This window comes from Nuphar pumila, chromosome 6, assembly GCF_984573655.1.
Source record: "Nuphar pumila chromosome 6, dmNupPumi1.hap1.1, whole genome shotgun sequence".
Lineage (NCBI taxonomy): Eukaryota > Viridiplantae > Streptophyta > Magnoliopsida > Nymphaeales > Nymphaeaceae > Nuphar > Nuphar pumila.
The window spans coordinates 56,272,563-56,292,466 of NC_143254.1; positions in this window are offsets into that span (position 1 = coordinate 56,272,563).

Here is a 19,904-nt window from a genome sequence, read left to right on the forward strand (position 1 = left end):
TTTTTACAGATCATGAATCGGATCTGTGGTTTGGGATTTATGACTAACACAACTCTGATTAGGGTTTTGGTAAACCCTAACGAGTTTTAAATTTAAAAACAGATTCTCTGAAAGAGAAAAAATACTAAACAGTGATAAAAAAATTGTAAAATTTCACAGCAGACAGATCTACTCAATTTGAATCCATAGCACTTTACAGATCTAAAATCGGATATAAGATGAGAGAAATATCATCACAGCAAGTTACCTTCTTGATTTTAACCACGATTTTAAAGCTTTAAAAACCCGGTTTGATGTCTGATTTTTTTGACAGGGTTCCCGAGATCCAAAACCTCTGATTTTTCTAAAGTAACTCAATAACTCATGCATGCATCACATATAAAAAAATCAGAAATAAACAATGAGTACTTCAATCCAAAATAACATTATCTTTACTGTTCTAAACCTAAAACACACAGAAATTTAAGAAACTTGGAAAACCATGCATTAACTAATGTAAATCAATAAAATAAACCATAAAACAGTAAATAAAAATTATTTCTATGCTATAGAACGTAAAACAAACATGAATAAACCATGAAAATAAAATAAAAATAGGGAATCAATGGCTGGAATTTGATATCACCTTTAAAACATAGATTTAACCCATTAAAAGAGTAAATCATATATTTTATTGGTTAATAATGTAAAGAATCATATTAAAAGCAATTCTAATGGATTAAAATCCCTGTGAATCACATAAAACAGGGTTAGATCACCTTCTTGGATCGTTCTTGCTGATTCTTGATGGTTCTTGAGGTTAAACCATGGTTGGATCTTCATAAGGAGGGGTGTCCAAGCCTAGATCTAGGTTTAAATCATTAAAAACACTAAATAAAATATTAAAAATTGAAGAAATTATTTACCTTGGAGTTGCAGCAATGGAGGAAGGCTGGAGAGGAGAGAGAAGCTCCAAGAATCCAATAGGAGGTGGCTGGAAAAATCATCCCCCATGGGGCCTCTTTATAAAGAAATTTTTTTTAGGTTAAAAAATCAAGTTTTCTAAAAATTTTGGACTCTCTAAGGGGGGCGATTTTGGGGTGTAAAGACTATCCTACCCCTAGCCTAAATTATCCTATTTAATACCTAATTAACCCCTAGACTCTCCTAAAAAATCCCAAAATGTAATGCCACTTGGCATTTTTAACATTTGAATTTTAAAACACCTTTTAAAAACCTTTAAAAACACTAGTTTTAAAAACTAAACTTCAAAATGAGTTTTTAAAATGAATTTTGACTCTTCTAAACCCTTAACACTAACCAAGACACTGACTAACCCTAGTCTAGCCCTGACTTACTCGAATATGGCGCCACCCCGAGTGGGCCCTACTTGAGTTTTTACAAAAAGATGATTTTAAAACTTGAAACTGAAGGAGTTTTCAAAAGGATTTTCAAAAGTAATCTTAAAATTAGAATTTTTGAAATGGCATAGGGTCCTAACTAGGTTAGAACTCCTCTGGATATGGTGCCAACTGAGTGGGCCCACATCGAATTTTGAAATTTTTTGAAATAAACACTGAAAATGGCTTTGAAAAAGGGTTAAAATCGACATTTGAAATTCAAGATCTTTGAAAATAGGATCTCAAGCGAACTGGAACTCCAAGTTAGAGTCCTGAACTCTTAGGACTCTGAGATTTTAAATTTTAGAATTCAAATGTAAAAAATTTTGAAAGATTTTATCAAGAAATGATGAAATAAGTCAAAAAACCCAGTCAGGGTTAGAGTCTTAACTCGACTGAACTCTAAAATAGAGTTTTTGAACTTACTAGACTTTGTAAAATGACCTAAATTTTGACAATAATCGAAAAAGACTGAAAATGGAAGTAAAACAGACTTCAAAACAGACTTCTGACCGGATTAGGACTCTGAGATAGAGTCCTGATCGGACTGAAACTTTCAAAAATTTAAGAAATTTGATAAATAGAGGAATTCAGAAGCGACACCACCTCAATGGGTCTCATCTGTGAATTGAAATCGATTAAAATTTGAATTTGAAATGAATCCAGATTGTTTCCTTGAGAAAATATTTCGAAATATAAAGTCCTGGGGTTGGAAAATGACAGAGTGTTGAATAAAAACCCAGGTTTAAAATTGATTTTGAAATAAAAGCTTTAAAATTCAAATCTAGATTGAATGTTTTGAAATAGGAGTGCTAGATCTCGAAAATGAAATGCAATGACATGCAACGACATGCAATGCTATGCAATGCGATGAAATGATATGTAGAATACATGTATTGATATGCAATGACACATGAAATGGACAAACACTGGATGAGGGTGAAAAGTTGGGGTGTTTACAAGGGGTAGAAATGGATCCGCTAGGAGCTTTCCAGGACAGAGGCAGCTAAGGCAACACCCAATTCGCTACCCGACCTATCATGTCGTAATTGCGTTATCGATGGGAAGAGTCGTTCCTTCTGACAGAGGAGAAACTAACATTCGTTAGTGAAGTGAGGAGTACGAGTCTCGTAATCGGGAGCCAGATCTGGATCGTACCCCAAAAGCGGAGGCGGGCATATCTTTCTCAATAGCAATGGTTTCCGCAGTTACGGGTCCGGAACGGGGTGAAGAAACCTGTATCAGCAGCATCACCTGCAGAGCGGATATGGTGGATCCGGATAAAACCCGGAACAACTATCAATAGCAGAGTGAGCCCCATGGGAGCAGCAGTAGATTCGGTGGATCCATAGTTAGATCCAATCGTTGATGGAGCAACTAAAAAGGTTATACTTACCCGCTTAAAGAGCTCATCTGATGATTCGGAAACAGTTGCTTCCGTAGTAGTGGATCCAAATCGAGACCTAGCCCTTTCTGTTGATCCACCACCTCACCTAGTAGCATCTGAGCAACCGGAGAGAGGGACAGAGACATTTCGTGATCGAAACCCACTTGATCCTTTCGATGAAACAAAATTGAGGGGCATAGATCGAGACCCAATAGCCCTGTAGGTTCCAGCTTCACCTGTCATTAATTACCGATCTTCGGCTTTCCTATTGAATCTATCCCAAAAGGAGTCAAAACCTATGAATGGCTGGCAACGATGTATAAATTTTTTGCTCGGAAATCTCCGACAAGAGTGAGCAGGGAAGAGCTTTGATTGCTAATCCACTCTGCGCACGGAAAGGCTGGAATGCTGCTATTACTCTTCCATCCCTCCCCCTCTTATTTAGTTTTGAGTAGGCGTTTGGTAGGTGCTAGGCATTGAAAAATCGATGGAAGGGACAAATTACCATGGTCGGCTTAAAGGTTTCTTCACGGATGAAGCAGTTTCCAAAGAAAAATGTGTGACAATTCTCTCTCTCCATTACATTAATGAGTGAGCAGAAAGAAAAAGTGAATAGACCATTCTCTCTATCATAGAACTTTTTCATGGAATGTAACCCCCGGTTGGTTGAGAAAGAAGGTAAGCGTTCGATTTGGCTCCCAATCAATGAATTTCTGATCTGGGAATCCACTCGTACATTATAGTTATCACAGCATTAAGATAGTACTATCTAGATCTTTTGGATGGTTCATTATGATCGTTACGAACCAAAGAACTTATGATTCGTGCGTAGAAACTCCAAACATGGCATGAACGGGTAGTTCAGGCTATTGATACCTGTGCTAGCGAAGGTAGGAATGTTGAACAAGATTTTTCAAAGAGCATATAGTATCGCGGAGCCACCATTTGATTATAAGATAATGGTAATAGCTCACAAGTTTGAATTCAACGTTCCTTCTGCTCGGCGTGTGGTAGGGAAGAATTCGTCACATGTGTAAACTAATTCCGTTTGATATCCCTTAGACATGACTATTTAGGACCTCGTTACTGGCGCGAATGGGTTAATGGGCGAGTGGCTAAACTATCGGCCACTCGGCGATTGGATGATCCAGACAATTTGGTGCTGCCGGGTTAGGAACGAAGGGCGATTGGGAACGCGAAGCGACATCTCAAGTTACATGAAACTTGACGCCTAGTAGTTTTTTATTGAAGTTAGGGGCGAGGGTAAGGGTGAGGGATAAGAGGCAATGGGTTTTGAGAAAGAAATGTTGGGGAAGTCGTTCGGATCCAAATCCATAGCCTGTTGGATATCTGTCCCAGTAAAATCCAGTGGACCCAGAAGTACTCTTTTTAAAGGAAAGGGGGTTGATCAAAGCATCAGATGCAAAGACATAGTTAACGAAATAGGTAAAGGTGGAGCCCTATCACGTCAGGCCCAGTTCCGGTTGAAGCATCACAAAAAATGGTATTTGATTGAGTTTAGGTAGCAGAGGTAGAGACAGTTGAACCAAAGCCTGTTGATTTATATCTTTATTCTGCGAGGACAGAAGCAGGGATAGCAGGAGCGGGACCGGCTTAAGTTGACCCACCACCATGACCAAAGGCTAAGACAAGTGCTTCGGTGGTTGTTTCCGTTCAAGACAAAAGATCTAAGCATCCTCCTATCGGCAGAGCGATTCCATACCTCTTCCAATAGTGTAAGTTGAGCACTTAACCATACTCTCATTTTGTTCTCGCTCAAACATCTGCCCGTTCTAGTAGCCCACTAGTTTTATAGAAAAGGGCAGATCAACATAGTATTTACCCCTGAGTCTGAAAGTATTTCTATTCCTGTGAAGCCAGCCACTTGCTTGCAAGTTCGATAGCCTGCTTTGGTATCTAAGCGTCAGTTTCACGCCAGCATGTACGGGCATGTTAGTGTGAGAAGGAAGTACGCCATAGAGTAGAGCGGCTTTTTCAATAAGGGTCATAGGGAGGGTTTGTTCTTTACAGGCCAGTGGGATGCCCCTTCAGAGGATGAGACCAACCTTGGGGATAGAGGATTCATTATACGTAAAGCCCATAAGCGGATAGCCCTTTGTCAAATAGGGTGAACAAAGCATGGGGATAGGTTAAAGTGACAGTGGGAAAGGAAACCTGAAGGAAGGAAGCCTTTTTCCAACTATTAAGTACGCCAGCCAGCTAAAGTGTGATAGTCCCGAAAGTGAGTCCAAAAAGCAAGCCAGATGCGCGTTCCTTTAAGACAGTCCTAACGCGGTAGCTATTATTTAGCTTGCCAGTCAATATACGTGTACGGGAATGTGCCAATGGGAAACTATACCTGAAGCCTAAGATTCTAATCAAGAAAGGACGCTGTCAGGAAAGTAATAGGGGCGGATGAAATTATCTTTTCCAAAGCCCGAAAAAGTGAGAGTTTCCAGGTTTGATGCTAATTCAAATTGAAAGCGTTGAAAAGGGAATCCATTTCTTCTGTAGTAAGGCCAGCCAGTGAGGTTTGAAGATGCTCTCCCGATCCCTTTTTCACCCTCGGCGAGGAGATGCTCAATGGATAGATAGAGGTATGGGAGTAACTAGAGCAAAGAGGAAGGAAAAGCCTGTGATCAAGTAAGATAGCCTATCTCTGTGATGATAGAGTAGCAAGGTTTGGTCTTTGATGAAAGAGTTGTTGGGCAGAGAATCCTTCTCACTTCTTGACTAAGGCCCGCTCTCAATCCTATTTGCAAGTGCAGATCTTGCCTATCGCTAGTTCTCAAGCGCCTGTTCCCATTGAAAGTTTCTTGCAGGCAGCAGCGGTAGGGAAAGAAGGAGTATCCGTGGTAGGTCTTGTGGAAGTTTTACTCTTCAAGCCCTTTAGTATCCATGCACACTTTATTATCTCTTGGGAAAGAAGACAGCTAAACTACTGCCATACCTTCCTTTTGAAGACCATATCTCCCCTCAATCAACTCACGGATCTAAAGAGCGTTTCCAAACCGAGGGTTAGGTCCTGTGGGATGGTGACTCGCTACTACTTTCTCGCTTTTTTCAATTACATCCAAACTCCACTCGCTTCCTTTCGGATATGTTCTGACTTATGGAGGCTGGGTGCTTTAACTTGAACTGGGGCAGAGGTCGCTCTACCAATGGGTTTCGGGGTTGGAATATGCTCGTAAGATACCTTGATCCTAACTAGCCCTCGGGGGGAAGTGTCTATATTGAATAAGTAGAGGTGGGAATTGGTACTGATCCTTGAGCGAACAACTCTAATGTTATGGGGCTACATAGCTCTTTACTCTTTAGATAGGGAAAGGTAGAAAGTTAGAAGACAAGACCAATGGGAGCGGATGGAGGCGCAAGAGCAAAGCGAAAGGATACTCACGATGGCACATTGGTCATACACAACCAATTGGCTTCCCGCCTCACTTACTAAATAGGCTCACTTAGTACAGTGGAGTACCGGCGGCGTACGCTAGTTCTCTCTTTCAAGCCAAGGCCCTCCAAGGAAGACTCACGGCTTTAATGTCCGAAAGCAGCTCCAGAAGAGATTAACGACTAGTTCTAAAGGCCAGGAAGCTGCTAATTAAGACGTTTCAAGAAGCCGCGCCCTAGCTTTTTACAGACGAATAAAAAGATACATAAATGAAAGTCATGCCACCGTCGTGAAACTGGCCACCTTTCCGTCCAGTCGAGTAGTTCTCTTCTCCCATATCCGAAAGTCAAGCAGCTTGAAAATGTGCCTCTAGCACCGCATGCACGTATATTGCACCACTTGCTGCCTCCGCTCGCTCAGCCTACGCTTACACCCTTCGCTACCGCTTCCTTTACCACGGAACGGAAAGGACTATCTCTTCCGATAGTACGAAATTCTGATAGTATGGAAGCCAAGCCAGTTCCACAAATCTTGGTTTGGAATAGCTAATCCACTGACAGGAATACCTAATCCGCTCCTTTTTTCTTTCTTGATTCGGACCTTGGGCCTTTTTTTCTGGTTTTGCGAATGCATTTTATCTTTTTTTTTACTGCAATTCCAATCGGGAATTTGGTCCTCTTTCCCATTTATGACCGCTAATCCGACATTTCCGTAGTTATTTTCTGCTTCTGCGGACCGTAACGAGAGACTAGGATTGGCTACCTAACGAGCTTACCGCTACTCGCTTACCAACTATCATCATTTCCCATGATTGTCATCATTGCGCTATGAGGTCATCAAATTTCTTTAGAAATTCTTGCAAATCGGATTAGACACACTCAATTGCGTTGTCTTGGAGAGTGAATAGCCTATGGAAGTCTCGGCTTTTCCAAGCGAAGACGGAACTAGGTAAAAGAAATATCATAATGAGAGGAGGTTTTGTATCTACTTCCCCTGTACGGAGAGGAGGGCTTTCTGAGACCAATCTGACCAAAAAAGACGGAATCCAAAGAATCGACTAACAGTGTCCTGTGCTTCATCTACCAAAGAAAGGGAATAGGAGTCCACCGTGGAATCGCCCATCGAAACAGAGAATCTGGTTCTTTCTCCCGAGCCACAGGCCAAGTCCTCCGTTTCAAACACATCCGTATCAGAATCGAACGAAGCAGGCGCTGGAACAGTGCATCCAGCAGAAAAAACCTCTTGACCTGTTTGGTTCTTCCAAAAGCTCTCACAAGCCTTGATCCCGCAGCCACTTTCGGAGATGCCTAAACGGACCATCCAAAAGGCATTTGCATCCGTTTTTTCGGACCCGTTTCTCATCTCTCACCAGCAAATCTTGGTCTCTTAACGGACTTCTAAATATCCGAGCTTGAAGCTGCAGAACAAGCCCTCCTCTCATAGGTGTAGGAGCAACTTGGAGAAGAGAAAGCTTCGTGGTTTTCCGTAGGATCTTTTGCAGAAGTAGAGCAGGGAGTAGGTCTGAACAGCCAATTGGGATCAGTAAAAAGGGCTTCCAGCGTGGAATTTCACTCGTCTGATTATGGAGTGGGATGAGTGGGAGTCTTTTCTAAAGAGGGAAGCTCCTCATTCAAAGAAGGGCGGGTGGTTGTTTGCAAAGTATAAAACAACTTCCGCATCTTGGATGCACCCAAACCAAAAAGCACTCGCAAAGCTTTGCGTCAGGGCTTTGCTCGTTGGTTAACCAAAAGGCGAATAGTTAGCCGAGGAAGGGCCTGAATAAGCTTTTTTCCTAATAGGATGGAATCAATCGCAATACAATGGGAGAGGAGCGGCCATAGGACCCTTGTTGTGTTGGGCCTAAAGAAGCGAATAGGATCAGCACGAATAAAGACTTTCCGGCGAAAAAGGTTCTTTTCTTGTGGGCCTGAGAGCGGATGACAGACAAAGGGGATGGCTTCTTAACTCCAAGCGAGTAGGCAAGGTATAGAAAGTAACCAGCTAATCTAAGTTCCTGTCCCCCTATACATGAAGCCTTGGAGCACCTTTACCTGCTGAGGAGGTGCCTGGCAAGGCTGGCAAGGGATAAAAAAGAAAAAGCAAGCAGGTGATAAGCTGAGTAGACTTAGCTGCAGAACTAGCTCTTTCATTCGCCGAATCACCCGCTGAATCCATATAAGAATAGCCTTCTGACCACGCATAGCGTAAGCATCTCTTTCCTTCCCTTTTGTTATCGTCGCAAAATTTTTCCCGTCTTCCCTTCCTTGCGGAAGAGAGAGGGAAATGCTTTCGCGATTCAAACTTGACCGGATTTTGGAAATTGTTTTGAAATACTCGCCTTCGTTTTGAAAATTGTGGGAAAATCCATGGGATGGGGCTCGACCTGTAGGTACGAGGTTCGACTGTTCCTGCCGCCTTTAACAGGGGTAATCGAACCAAGGACCAAAATTGTGCTTGACTTAGTGAAATTATCGAAGTTATGTTCTATCCTATATGCACAGAGAATTCAGGCATGGGATATGAGATTTTTGAAAATGAAAGTAGGAAAAACATGTTGTATGCTTGGAAAATTTTTGGAGTTGAAAAATATTTCTCAGGAAAAAGGTGAAAGTCAATTTCTCAGGAAACTCAGATGAAAAGGGTTTTTGAAATCACGAGAAAGTTCATAAAGATGTGGGAAAATCATGAATAGTTGAAAATCCCGAGGAAAATGGAAGTGATTCTTGAGAAAAGGTGAACATTTGAAAAAGGGAAACACTTCTCAGGAAAACTCTGACTTTTGAGGATTTTCTTAGGAAAATGATGGAAAATTTATAGGAAAACTCATTTGAGAAGAAAAAACGGAACTTGGGAAATTGAAATCCTGGGAATCTTAGCCTTAAACCCCTTTGAAAATTGATTTTTTATTCTCGAGAAAGGTTGGAAGACTCCTTTTGAAAATCTTAAGAAAATAACATTTTCCAAAGAAAATCGAGGGAAAACTTTGATTTTGGAAATCCACCTTAGAAGTTTCTTGAGAGGCTAGTTTCCATGGAAAACTATGAATACTTGACTTGGGAAAACCAATTTTGGAAAATTCTTAGAGTTTCTTGAGAAATCGATTTCTCGAGAATGAAATTTTCTTAAGAAAATTATGAGAAAACCAATGATTTCATGATGCAAATGATATGAGTGAATGAATGCATTTTGGAAGATTTTCTAAGAAATTTGTTGGAAAAATGTGTATTAAGTCAAAATAAATCCTTCACATATTCTGACTGTGGCCATGAATATGTTCAGAGTTTAATTGATTTAATGCACAATATTTTGCAAACTTTGGAAATATGATGTGCATTTTAAGATAGCCTAAGAGTTTAGGCTCAATGTGACTGGTAGAAAGATGATGGATCTGGGTCTCGTCCATATTCCGACTAGGGCCGTAAATATGGATTCCACCGAGTTCATCAACTCCCTAAGAGTTGGTGCACGTGCCATTCGTGTACATCCATAGTGCTTTTGAAATAAAATGCATGAATCACATAAACAGAATATTGCATAAATTCAAACTATATGATATGCATCCTAGTCTAAGCAGAAAAGTAAATCTCTTATTCTAAAATTTACATCATTACATCACTAAACAAATGAATTAAATGAAAATTGCAGACTTCAGCTCCTTCTTTTGAATGTTCCTGCAAAACTTTAAATAAGGTTAGCTCAAATATGTGAGTTTTTCCAAGATTTTCCAATAATATTATGAAATTATTGGATTTAATTGGATATAAACTCTATTCTCATGCTTCCCTGATATTTGAAATGATGAAAATGCAATCAATTCAGTGGAAAATAGTTTGAAAATCGAAATGGTGGTCAAAATGACCAAAATACCCTTAATTATAAAGTTATACCTTTAGAATCAGGGTTTTTTGAAGGAAAACTTGGTAACATTGAGATTTCGAAATTCAAATTGAATCAAATGATGATGAAATGCAGTATGAGGCAAGATGATATGCTGCTAACCACATTAGGACTGTAAAATCAGAATTTGACATTTTGCAATTTATCCAAAATAACGAATTTCGCTTATTTTTCGCTTGGATCCGGGTCCCGCAGGGCCCTATTTTGATGATATGGCTAAACCGAGCCTCAAATGAATTCCAAATGCTGTCAAATTCAGTATGGAGCATCTATCTACACTTATAAACAACCTAGAATACTAAAAATCACGAAATGCTATGATTTAGATGCTAAAATTTAAAGAAAGTCCTAAAAATGGTGGATTTCGCCTACGGACCCGAACCAAATGCAATGCTTAATATGATAATACAAAATTTACACCATGAAAACTTCTAATATTTTGCAGACTGCTAACGGACCCGAAATGGAACATTTTTGGTTTTTACCGCCTCGAGATTTGAGCCATGGTGAGTTCGGTAACAGGGATTTTGTTCTGATGAAGGCAAAATCGACCTAATTTAATATAAAATGCTAAAACAAAATAGAAAACAGCCATGGAAATTTCTGATATTTAACAGAGCTACTCATGACACCTACAGGGACAATTTTCATGTTCATGACTTTGGCATTTGATCAACACAAATAGGGATAAAAATATAACTTTTCATTCCTAAATCGACAGAACAGACAAATGTGACAAAACAAAGGACTGACAAGAAAAATCCGAATCAGATATTAAAACTGTTCTAAAAATCACAGTCTTTCATATGCAAACATAAGACATCCCAAACATGACATTCGCTTTTTACAGATTCGGATTTGGAGCAATACCCAAAGAGAACCCGTAGCCTTAAGTCGATCCAAAGTCTCAGAGGCCCAAATCAGGCTCTGACACATGTCCTGCACTCTCGGATTTTTTCAGACATTAAAAAAAATCATAAAAATCGTAAAAAATCAGGTTACAAACTAGACATCCTCTCGAGTTTAGAACATCTTTTGGATTGAAAATCGGATCTCCCATGAGGGAGATATCAATTTTACAAGTCGGAAAAGAGATTTTAAAATGCATCCCGGGTAATAAAACCCAACTCACCTTTTTGAACATTTGCCGTAGTAAACGAATTCAAATCTCTCCTAATTTTTGGCACAATTTTAGGGACACCTAAGGGAGCATTCCATGATTTTTTTAGAATTTTTAATGAAAAATAAATGCATGAAATGACGTGTGGACTGACTGAAAAAAATAGAGAGCTACTGAAATTGAGCAGAATTGAAATAAATGCTTAATTAAACCTAATTAACCTATAAAACATGCTAAATTAATGAAATAAAATACAAATTAAATCTAACTAAATGCATGAATGCTAAAAATCACTAAGGAAGCATAATTATGTATTTTTATATATGTCGTTTTATGAGAATAGCTCAATCCATCCCTCGGATGAGCTCTTTCTTCAAACGACACCTGAATCAAATCATGATATGAAATCAAGAGAAAAAGAGGTGCACCTTGCTTCGTTACGCAGCTTTGAAACTCTTGAAAGGGACTGCTACCAGAGGCTTCGTTCGTCTTTCGATCCGTGCTTCGGATGATTCACCAAGATCGACCTACGCTTGAATCGAATTTACCACAGCACGAGCAATGTAGGTACTTCACTGCACCTTCTCCACTGAGCCCAAGAGGGGCATGAATTCCAAGGTTCAAAATCGTGTTCTGAAGAAAATCTAGGTTGAATTTCAAAGTACAAAAGAAGCTCCTCTAGGCTGGGCGTGGAGCCTTGTTTTTATAGATTTTTTCTGAAAAATTTGAATTTCAAATATGCTCAATCTGAGCCCTCCATGTGGCGCCATCTCAGGGGGTGCTATTTTGATTTTTTTCTGAGAAAATAAAATGGGAAAATTTGTGGGTGAGACACCTCATCAGAATTTGAAAATTTTCAAAATTGGGTTTGCTTGATTTTCTCTACAGGAGGCTCTCAAATTGTGCCACCTCAGAGGGTATCATCTGGGAGTTTGAAATTCGAATTTGGCTTTTCTGAAGGCTTCTCAAATGGCGCCACCTCAGGGGGCTAATTTTATAAAAAAATAAAATAAATAAAAGAAGTGAAGCCAAGTGGGGCTCTGGAATGGCGCCACCTCAAAAGGAGGTTTGAGGTGTAAAGTTGGAAACAGTAGGAGCATGCCATGTGGCGCTACCTCTGGAAGCTCTTGACACATGTCAGAAGGACGGGAGTGGAAGAAGAAGATTGTGCCATCTCAGAGGAATTCAAATTCTACTTTTTTTGCAGGAAAGGAGAGGCTGACATGTGGCGCCACCTCAGGGTGGCTCCACACGGCCATGTGGCAGGAGAAGAGGAATGGAAGAAGCAAAATGCGCCACCTGAGAGGGGGGTTTTTCTACTTTTTCTGATGCAGGGAGGTCTGGACATGTGGCAGACAAGTATCAATTGTCTGGAGAAGCCTTCTCAAATGGCGCCACCTCAGAAGGAGATTTGAATTTCAAATGGGGGTTGGCTCTGGAGGAATGGAGGATGGACATGTGGCGCCACCTCAGGGTGGCTCCTACAATGCCATGTAGCAAGAGGGAGGAAAAGGTGGGAAAGGGACACGTGGCACCATCTCAAAAAAATGAATTTAGGGAGGAGTCTTCAGGATTTGCGCCACCTTAGCCTAGAGTTTGAATATTTGAATTGTTGCTTTTTCTAAAGGAGGCTGAGAGTGACATGTGTCACTTGCTTTTTCTGAAGGAAGCTAGAAATGACATGTGTCATCTACTTTTCTGAGAAAAAGTAGGGGAAGACATGTGTCATCTTGCTTTTTCTGAAAGAAGCAGAGAATGACACGTGTCATTTGCTTTTTCTGAGATGAGCAGAGAATGACATGTGTCATTTGCTTTTTCTAAGAAGAGCAGTGAATGACATGTGTCATTTGCTTTTTCTGAGAAGAGCAGAGAATGACATGTGTCATTTGATTTTTCTAAGAAGAGCATAGAATGACATATGTCATTTGCTTTTTCTAAGAAGAGCAGAGAATGACATGTGTCATTTGCTTTTTCTGAGAAGAGCAGAGAATGACATGTGTCATTTGCTTTTTCTAAGAAGAGCAAAGAATGACATGTGTCACCTGCTACAGGAGAGAATATTTCAGAGGGCGCCACCTCAGAAGGAGACAACTCTACTTTTTCTAGAGGAAGCTAGGAGTGACATGTGTCCTCTGCAGGAGACACACTTCAAATGGCGCCACCTCAGAGGAGACAAGTTTTACTTTTTCTGGACAGGACAACATATGACACTTGGCATCTAAGGATGATCTTTGGAATGACACATGGCGCAGGGTGAAGATGGTGGATACTGACACATGGCATGGAATGACATGTGGCGTCTTCTTAAGGTAGCCCCACACTAACACTTGGCAGATAAATGGGAGGAGAGAGAAAAGACAAGTGGCGCCAATCCAGGGGATAAGGCTCCACTATTTTTGGGTTTTTCAAAATTCATATTTTTCAAAAGAAAAGCCTGTGTGACACCACCTCAGTGTGGGTCCCACATTGCTTCTTTATTGAAATAAGGACAAGACAACAAAACCTCTTTTTGGAATTTTCACAAAATCTGGACTAATTGGTAAAACAGAAATTTTTGGAAGGAGTTGGCCCCTGTAGGGCGATTTTGTAAAAGAATGATAGTTGAAATAGCTGACAAAAGGGAAAAATCTGAGGTGAAGTGGCTGAAATCCATATTAAAAACTAGCCAGATTGTTTTCCTGAGGAAATATTTTGAAATTCAGAGCCCTGGGGGTAAAATGCGAAGAATTGATAATTTTGAAGACCCAGGGTTTTGAAATCAATTTTGAAAAGAGTTGAAATTCAAATCTGGATTGAAAATTTTGAAATCGAGAGTTCTGGACCTTGAAATGTGCAGTGCAGTGATATGAGATGCTCATGCAATGATATGCAATACCATGTCTTATGAAATGTAATCCTGAACCGGGCTTTGGAGATTCTCGTTTCCTGTCAGGAGTAGAATTTTGAACATCTGAGCCAAAAATAGAGAAATTTTGAGAGTTGCAGATGCAATTTAGACTTTTGCAAGTTCTGAGCTTAGAAAATAACCATTTTGCCCTTCGGCGATTTCAAAGGCTGGATGATGATGCTTGGTGGTAATGTCGGGGAGGTGAGTGAAAATTTGGGGTGTTTACAAATGCCCCTCTTTGCTACTAAGTCGGCTTGTGGCTGAGCGTAGTGGCAAAGAAAAACACACCAAATTTGGGCTATATATAAAAAAATGCCCCAGTTAGAAGGATCTAACTGAGTATGAAGAAATTAGCCCGAGGAAGATGGTAGATATGAAGCGAAGAATAAAGAGGAAAGATTTGCTCTATGAGAGCAAAGTTCAGGTTTTTGCCCTTAACCTGGATGGGACAGAAATACCTCGCATGAAACGAAGCTCAGGTTTTAACCCTTGACCTGATTGGGGAATGAAATATCTCATCGAAATGAGACTCAGGTTTGTACCCTTAACTTGATTGGGCGAAAAATGGAATACCTCATCAAAGGAGGCTCAGGTTTGTACCCTTATCCTGATTGGGCGGAAAATGAAATACCTCTTTGAATGAGGCTCAGGTTTGTACCCTTATCCTGATTGGGCAGAAAATGGAATACCTCTTTGAGTGAGGCTTAGGTTTGTACCCTTATGCTGATCGGGCGAAAAATGAAATACCTCTTTAAATGAGGCTCAGGTTTATACCCTTATCCTGATCGGGCGGAAGATGAAATACCTCTTTGAATGAGGCTCAGGTTTGTACCCTTATCCTGATCGTGGGGAAAATGGAATATAATCCTCGAAGGAGGAGACCATGATGGAACCTTCGGATTTTGCACAGTAAATCCGACAGGGGTTTTTGCAAAAGGAACGAAAATGAGGTCTCTAAAGCTTGAAAAGAGATTGATTTTGGGCGTCTCATTGCTGAGACTAAATAGCTTTTGAAATTGCCTTTTGCGGGAAATGATTGGTGGTTCGACCTCGAACCGAAATGGGACTGTCTATGGTGGGACAGTGGGGACACAGGGAAGTGTGCAAATCTGAGAGTTCATGCTCTCAAAGAAGGGAAGGAATCAAGTCCTTAAGAGGGATTTAAAATTGGTGTCTGGATGTATCAAAGACGGATATCAAGCTCTCACTTCACGTCAAGATAGCTAGAAAATATTGTCAAAATATTGAGAATTCTGTTGTTGATTCAAAGTTTTTAAAAATGTTGCACATTGTTGCAAAGATATTCTTTCTTTTTCTACCTAAAGTATTACCTCCAAACAAGGTTCACTTCGTATAATCGAGACTTGAAATCCAAATTGCTTGCAATTGACCTTCTTCAAGGAAGCTATCAGTTTCCTTGATATGAACAGGAAAGAGAATTTGATATTATGAAAACAGTTAATGAAAGAATATTGATAATAGAATTTCACAAGATTAAAGAGGATTCTGGATAATTTTGGCAGTTTGATATCCTGGGAGCTTCTCTCATGATAATCTTTCTGCACTCTTTTGGCTCTCTTGAGTCTTGGCTACATTCTCCTTTATTTCGAAGATGTTCTTACTTTTTCTCTCTTTCTTTTTCCTCTCTTTCTCTCTTTTGGAAGGGTACGTCACAAACTCCTTCATCTTGGAGATGTTTCGATCCTTCTTGGACGATGTTGGCTCATGGGTTAGAGATCTTTAGAAGATAGCTGAAGTTAAATATCTTTTAGGGATTGTCGAGAGGTTCATCGTATCTGCCTTCATCTCGACAGTGCTTTGGACTTTCCCTGGAAGGATCCGTTGCAAACTCCATCATCTTGGAGATGTTTCGAATCTTCTTTGGCCCCGGGGGTCTACTCGCTTAATTCGCCTTCATCTTGACGACAATTGAGGGATCCCTTTTGCGGACATTTAATTACAGCTTAGGTGATTTTGAGAAGACATGGCTTGGGTGAATTCTCTTTTTTCCTAGCACTCAGGATATTTCCACTGCCTCATTTTCACAAGAATGGTCTTTAAAAATGTGTCATTGACTGCGATCAATATCAATCATCTATGGCCTTTCAATAACATTGAATCTTCTTTTCTGGCCATATCGAGGATTTATCCTTCATCCTTTTGGTTGGCCAATAGAAAGAATTTGAGTTTTGAATCTCTTTTCGCAAAAGCTTCACTCTTTTGGAAGTAATGCTGAAGGTAGACTGAGGTAAAGATTTGTATAATAAAGTTTTTGAAATCAACAAATAATTGATTGACAGATTGACAAAATTTTCTTGAAATCCTTGGTGAAAGTGAGCATTTGAGGTCCGGCCCAACACATTTGTGACGAAAATTCTCCTCTCTTTTTCTAAAGTAGACGACTATAAGTTCACTGGGAACAATATCAATTTGATTAAGGACGACTATCAGTTCAATGAAGAACGACTATCATTTTGATGAAGAACGACTATCAGTTCTTTGGAACACTATCAGTTCAATGAAGAACGACTATCAGTTCGATGAAGAACGACTATCAGTTCACTTGGAACACTTATCAGTTCACTTGGAACATTATCAGTTCAATGAAGAACGACTATCAGTTCACTTGGAACACTATCAGTTCAATGAAGAACGACTATCAGTTCACTTGAAACACTTATCAGTTCACTTGGAACACTATCAGTTCAATGAAGAACGACTATCAGTTCACTTGGAACACTATCAGTTCAATGAAGAACGACTATCAGTTCACTTGGAACACTATCAGTTTGATGAAGAATGACTATCAGTTCACTGGGAACACTATCAGTTCAATGAAGAACGACTATCAGTTTGCTGAGAACACTATCAGTTCAATGAAGAACGAATATCAGTTCACTGGAACACTATCAGTTCAATGAAGAACATCTATCAGTTCACTTGGAACACTATCAGTTCGATAAAGAACATCTATCAGTTCACTTGGAACACTATCAGTTCGATGAAGAACATCTATCAGTTCACTTGGAACACTATCAGTTCAATAAAGAACGACTATCAGTTCACTTGGAACACTATCAGTTCAATAAAGAACGACTATCACTGGGAATAATATCAGTTTAATTAAGAATGATCATCGGTTCGCTGGGAACTATATCAGTTCAATGAAGAACGACTATCAGTTCTTTGAAACACTATCAGTTCAATGAAGAACGACTATCAGTTCGATGAAGAACGACTATCAGTTCACTTGGAACACTTATCAGTTCACTTGGAACATTATCAGTTCAATGAAGAACGACTATCAGTTCACTTGGAACACTTATCAGTTCACTTGGAACACTATCAGTTCAATGAAGAACGACTATCAGTTCACTTGGAACACTATCAGTTCAATGAAGAACGACTATCAGTTCACTTGGAACACTATCAGTTTGATGAAGAATGACTATCAGTTCACTGGGAACACTATCAGTTCAATGAAGAACGACTATCAGTTTGCTGAGAACACTATCAGTTCAATGAAGAACGAATATGAGTTCACTGGAACACTATCAGTTCAATGAAGAACATCTATCAGTTCACTTGGAACACTATCAGTTCGATAAAGAACATCTATCAGTTCACTTGGAACACTATCAGTTCGATGAAGAACATCTATCAGTTCACTTGGAACACTATCAGTTCGATGAAGAACATCTATCAGTTCACTTGGAACACTATCAGTTCAATAAAGAACGACTATCAGTTCACTTGGAACACTATCAGTTCAATAAAGAACGACTATCACTGGGAATAATATCAGTTTAATTAAGAATGATCATCGGTTCGCTGGGAACTATATCAGTTCAATGAAGAATGACTATCAGTTCTTTGAAACACTATCAGTTCAATGAAGAACGACTATCAGTTCGATGAAGAACGACTATCAGTTCACTTGGAACACTTATCAGTTCACTTGGAACATTATCAGTTCAATGAAGAACGACTATCAGTTCACTTGGAACACTATCAGTTCAATGAAGAACGACTATCAGTTCACTTGGAACACTTATCAGTTCACTTGGAACACTATCAGTTCAATGAAGAACGACTATCAGTTCACTTGGAACACTATCAGTTCAATGAAGAACGACTATCAGTTCACTTGGAACACTATCAGTTTGATGAAGAATGACTATCAGTTCACTGGGAACACTATCAGTTCAATGAAGAACGACTATCAGTTTGCTGAGAACACTATCAGTTCAATGAAGAACGAATATCAGTTCACTGGAACACTATCAGTTCAATGAAGAACATCTATCAGTTCACTTGGAACACTATCAGTTCGATAAAGAACATCTATCAGTTCACTTGGAACACTATCAGTTCGATGAAGAACATCTATCAGTTCACTTGGAACACTATCAGTTCAATAAAGAACGACTATCAGTTCACTTGGAACACTATCAGTTCAATAAAGAACGACTATCACTGGGAATAATATCAGTTTAATTAAGAATGATCATCGGTTCGCTGGGAACTATATCAGTTCAATGAAGAACGACTATCAGTTCTTTGAAACACTATCAGTTCAATGAGGAACAACTATCAGTTCACTTGGAACACTTATCAGTTCACTTGGAAGACTATCAGTTCAATGAAGAACGACTATCAGTTCACTTGGAACACTATTAGTTCAATAAAGAACGACTATCACTAGGAATAATATCAGTTCAATTAAGAATGATCATTGGTTCGCTGGGAACTATATTAGTTCAATGAAAAACGACTATCAGTTCTTTGGAACACTATCAGTTCAATGAAGAATGACTATCAGTTCGATGAAGGATGACTATCAGTTCACTTGGAACACTTATCAGTTCACTTGAAACACTATAAGTTCAATGAAGAACGACTATCAGTTCACTTGGAACACTATCAGTTCAATGAAGAACGACTATCAGTTCAATGAAGAACAACTATTAGTTCACTTGGGGGAACAATATCAGTTCGATTAAGAACGACTATCAGTTCACTTTGGAACAATATCTGTAACGCCCCGGATTTCCAAAACAAAGCTAAGTTAAAATTTTCATGAATTTTTTTTTTTTTTTCTTTGCAGCGGAATTTAGAAAAGCTTTTAGCAGCGGAATCAGACGATAATGAGTCGTCAGTTTTAGAAAACTCCGAGCACGTTGCAGGTATGTGGCCAAGCAACTCATTGACCACCAAAGTGTTCCATTTATCGAAAACCACTTGTTTATTACAACACTACTGCTTAGGAAAGCAGTGTAAGTTCAATAAAAGGAAGCAGTACAACTCTGTCTAGAGAAACCCTGGAACTTGATGCCGCCTTGCTCCGCATATCGCCACGCAGGTACGACACCTGAAATCCCCATAAAACGGGGTCAGAACCACTGATGGTCTGGTAAGCATGCAGTCATACATCCATTCAACTCAAGTACGATAATGACCACTCAGGGTCGCAATGCGCAATAACGACGCTCAAGCCTCCAAGACTTAGCGTATATCGCAAGAGCCTCCTCAGGGCTATGAGTTGAACATCCGCTCGAGTCTTCATGACTTAGAGCAAGCCTTTTCAGGGCTGTGATTTGAATAACCGCTTAAGTCTCAACGACTTAGCCATGACCTCTTTCGGGTCTCAAAGTGATGTCTAGCTCAAGTCTTCATACTTGGCACATCCGTATCCCACGCATCTAAGGACAACTCCTCGAGTTTCGCTTAGTCGTGCGGATACAACACGGGTCTTTGCCCAGTCGGTCCAGTAGTATACCGAACATGACACCTTCACAAAGGTTATGCAGGACTGACTCAACACGTCATCCACTCATACATTCCAA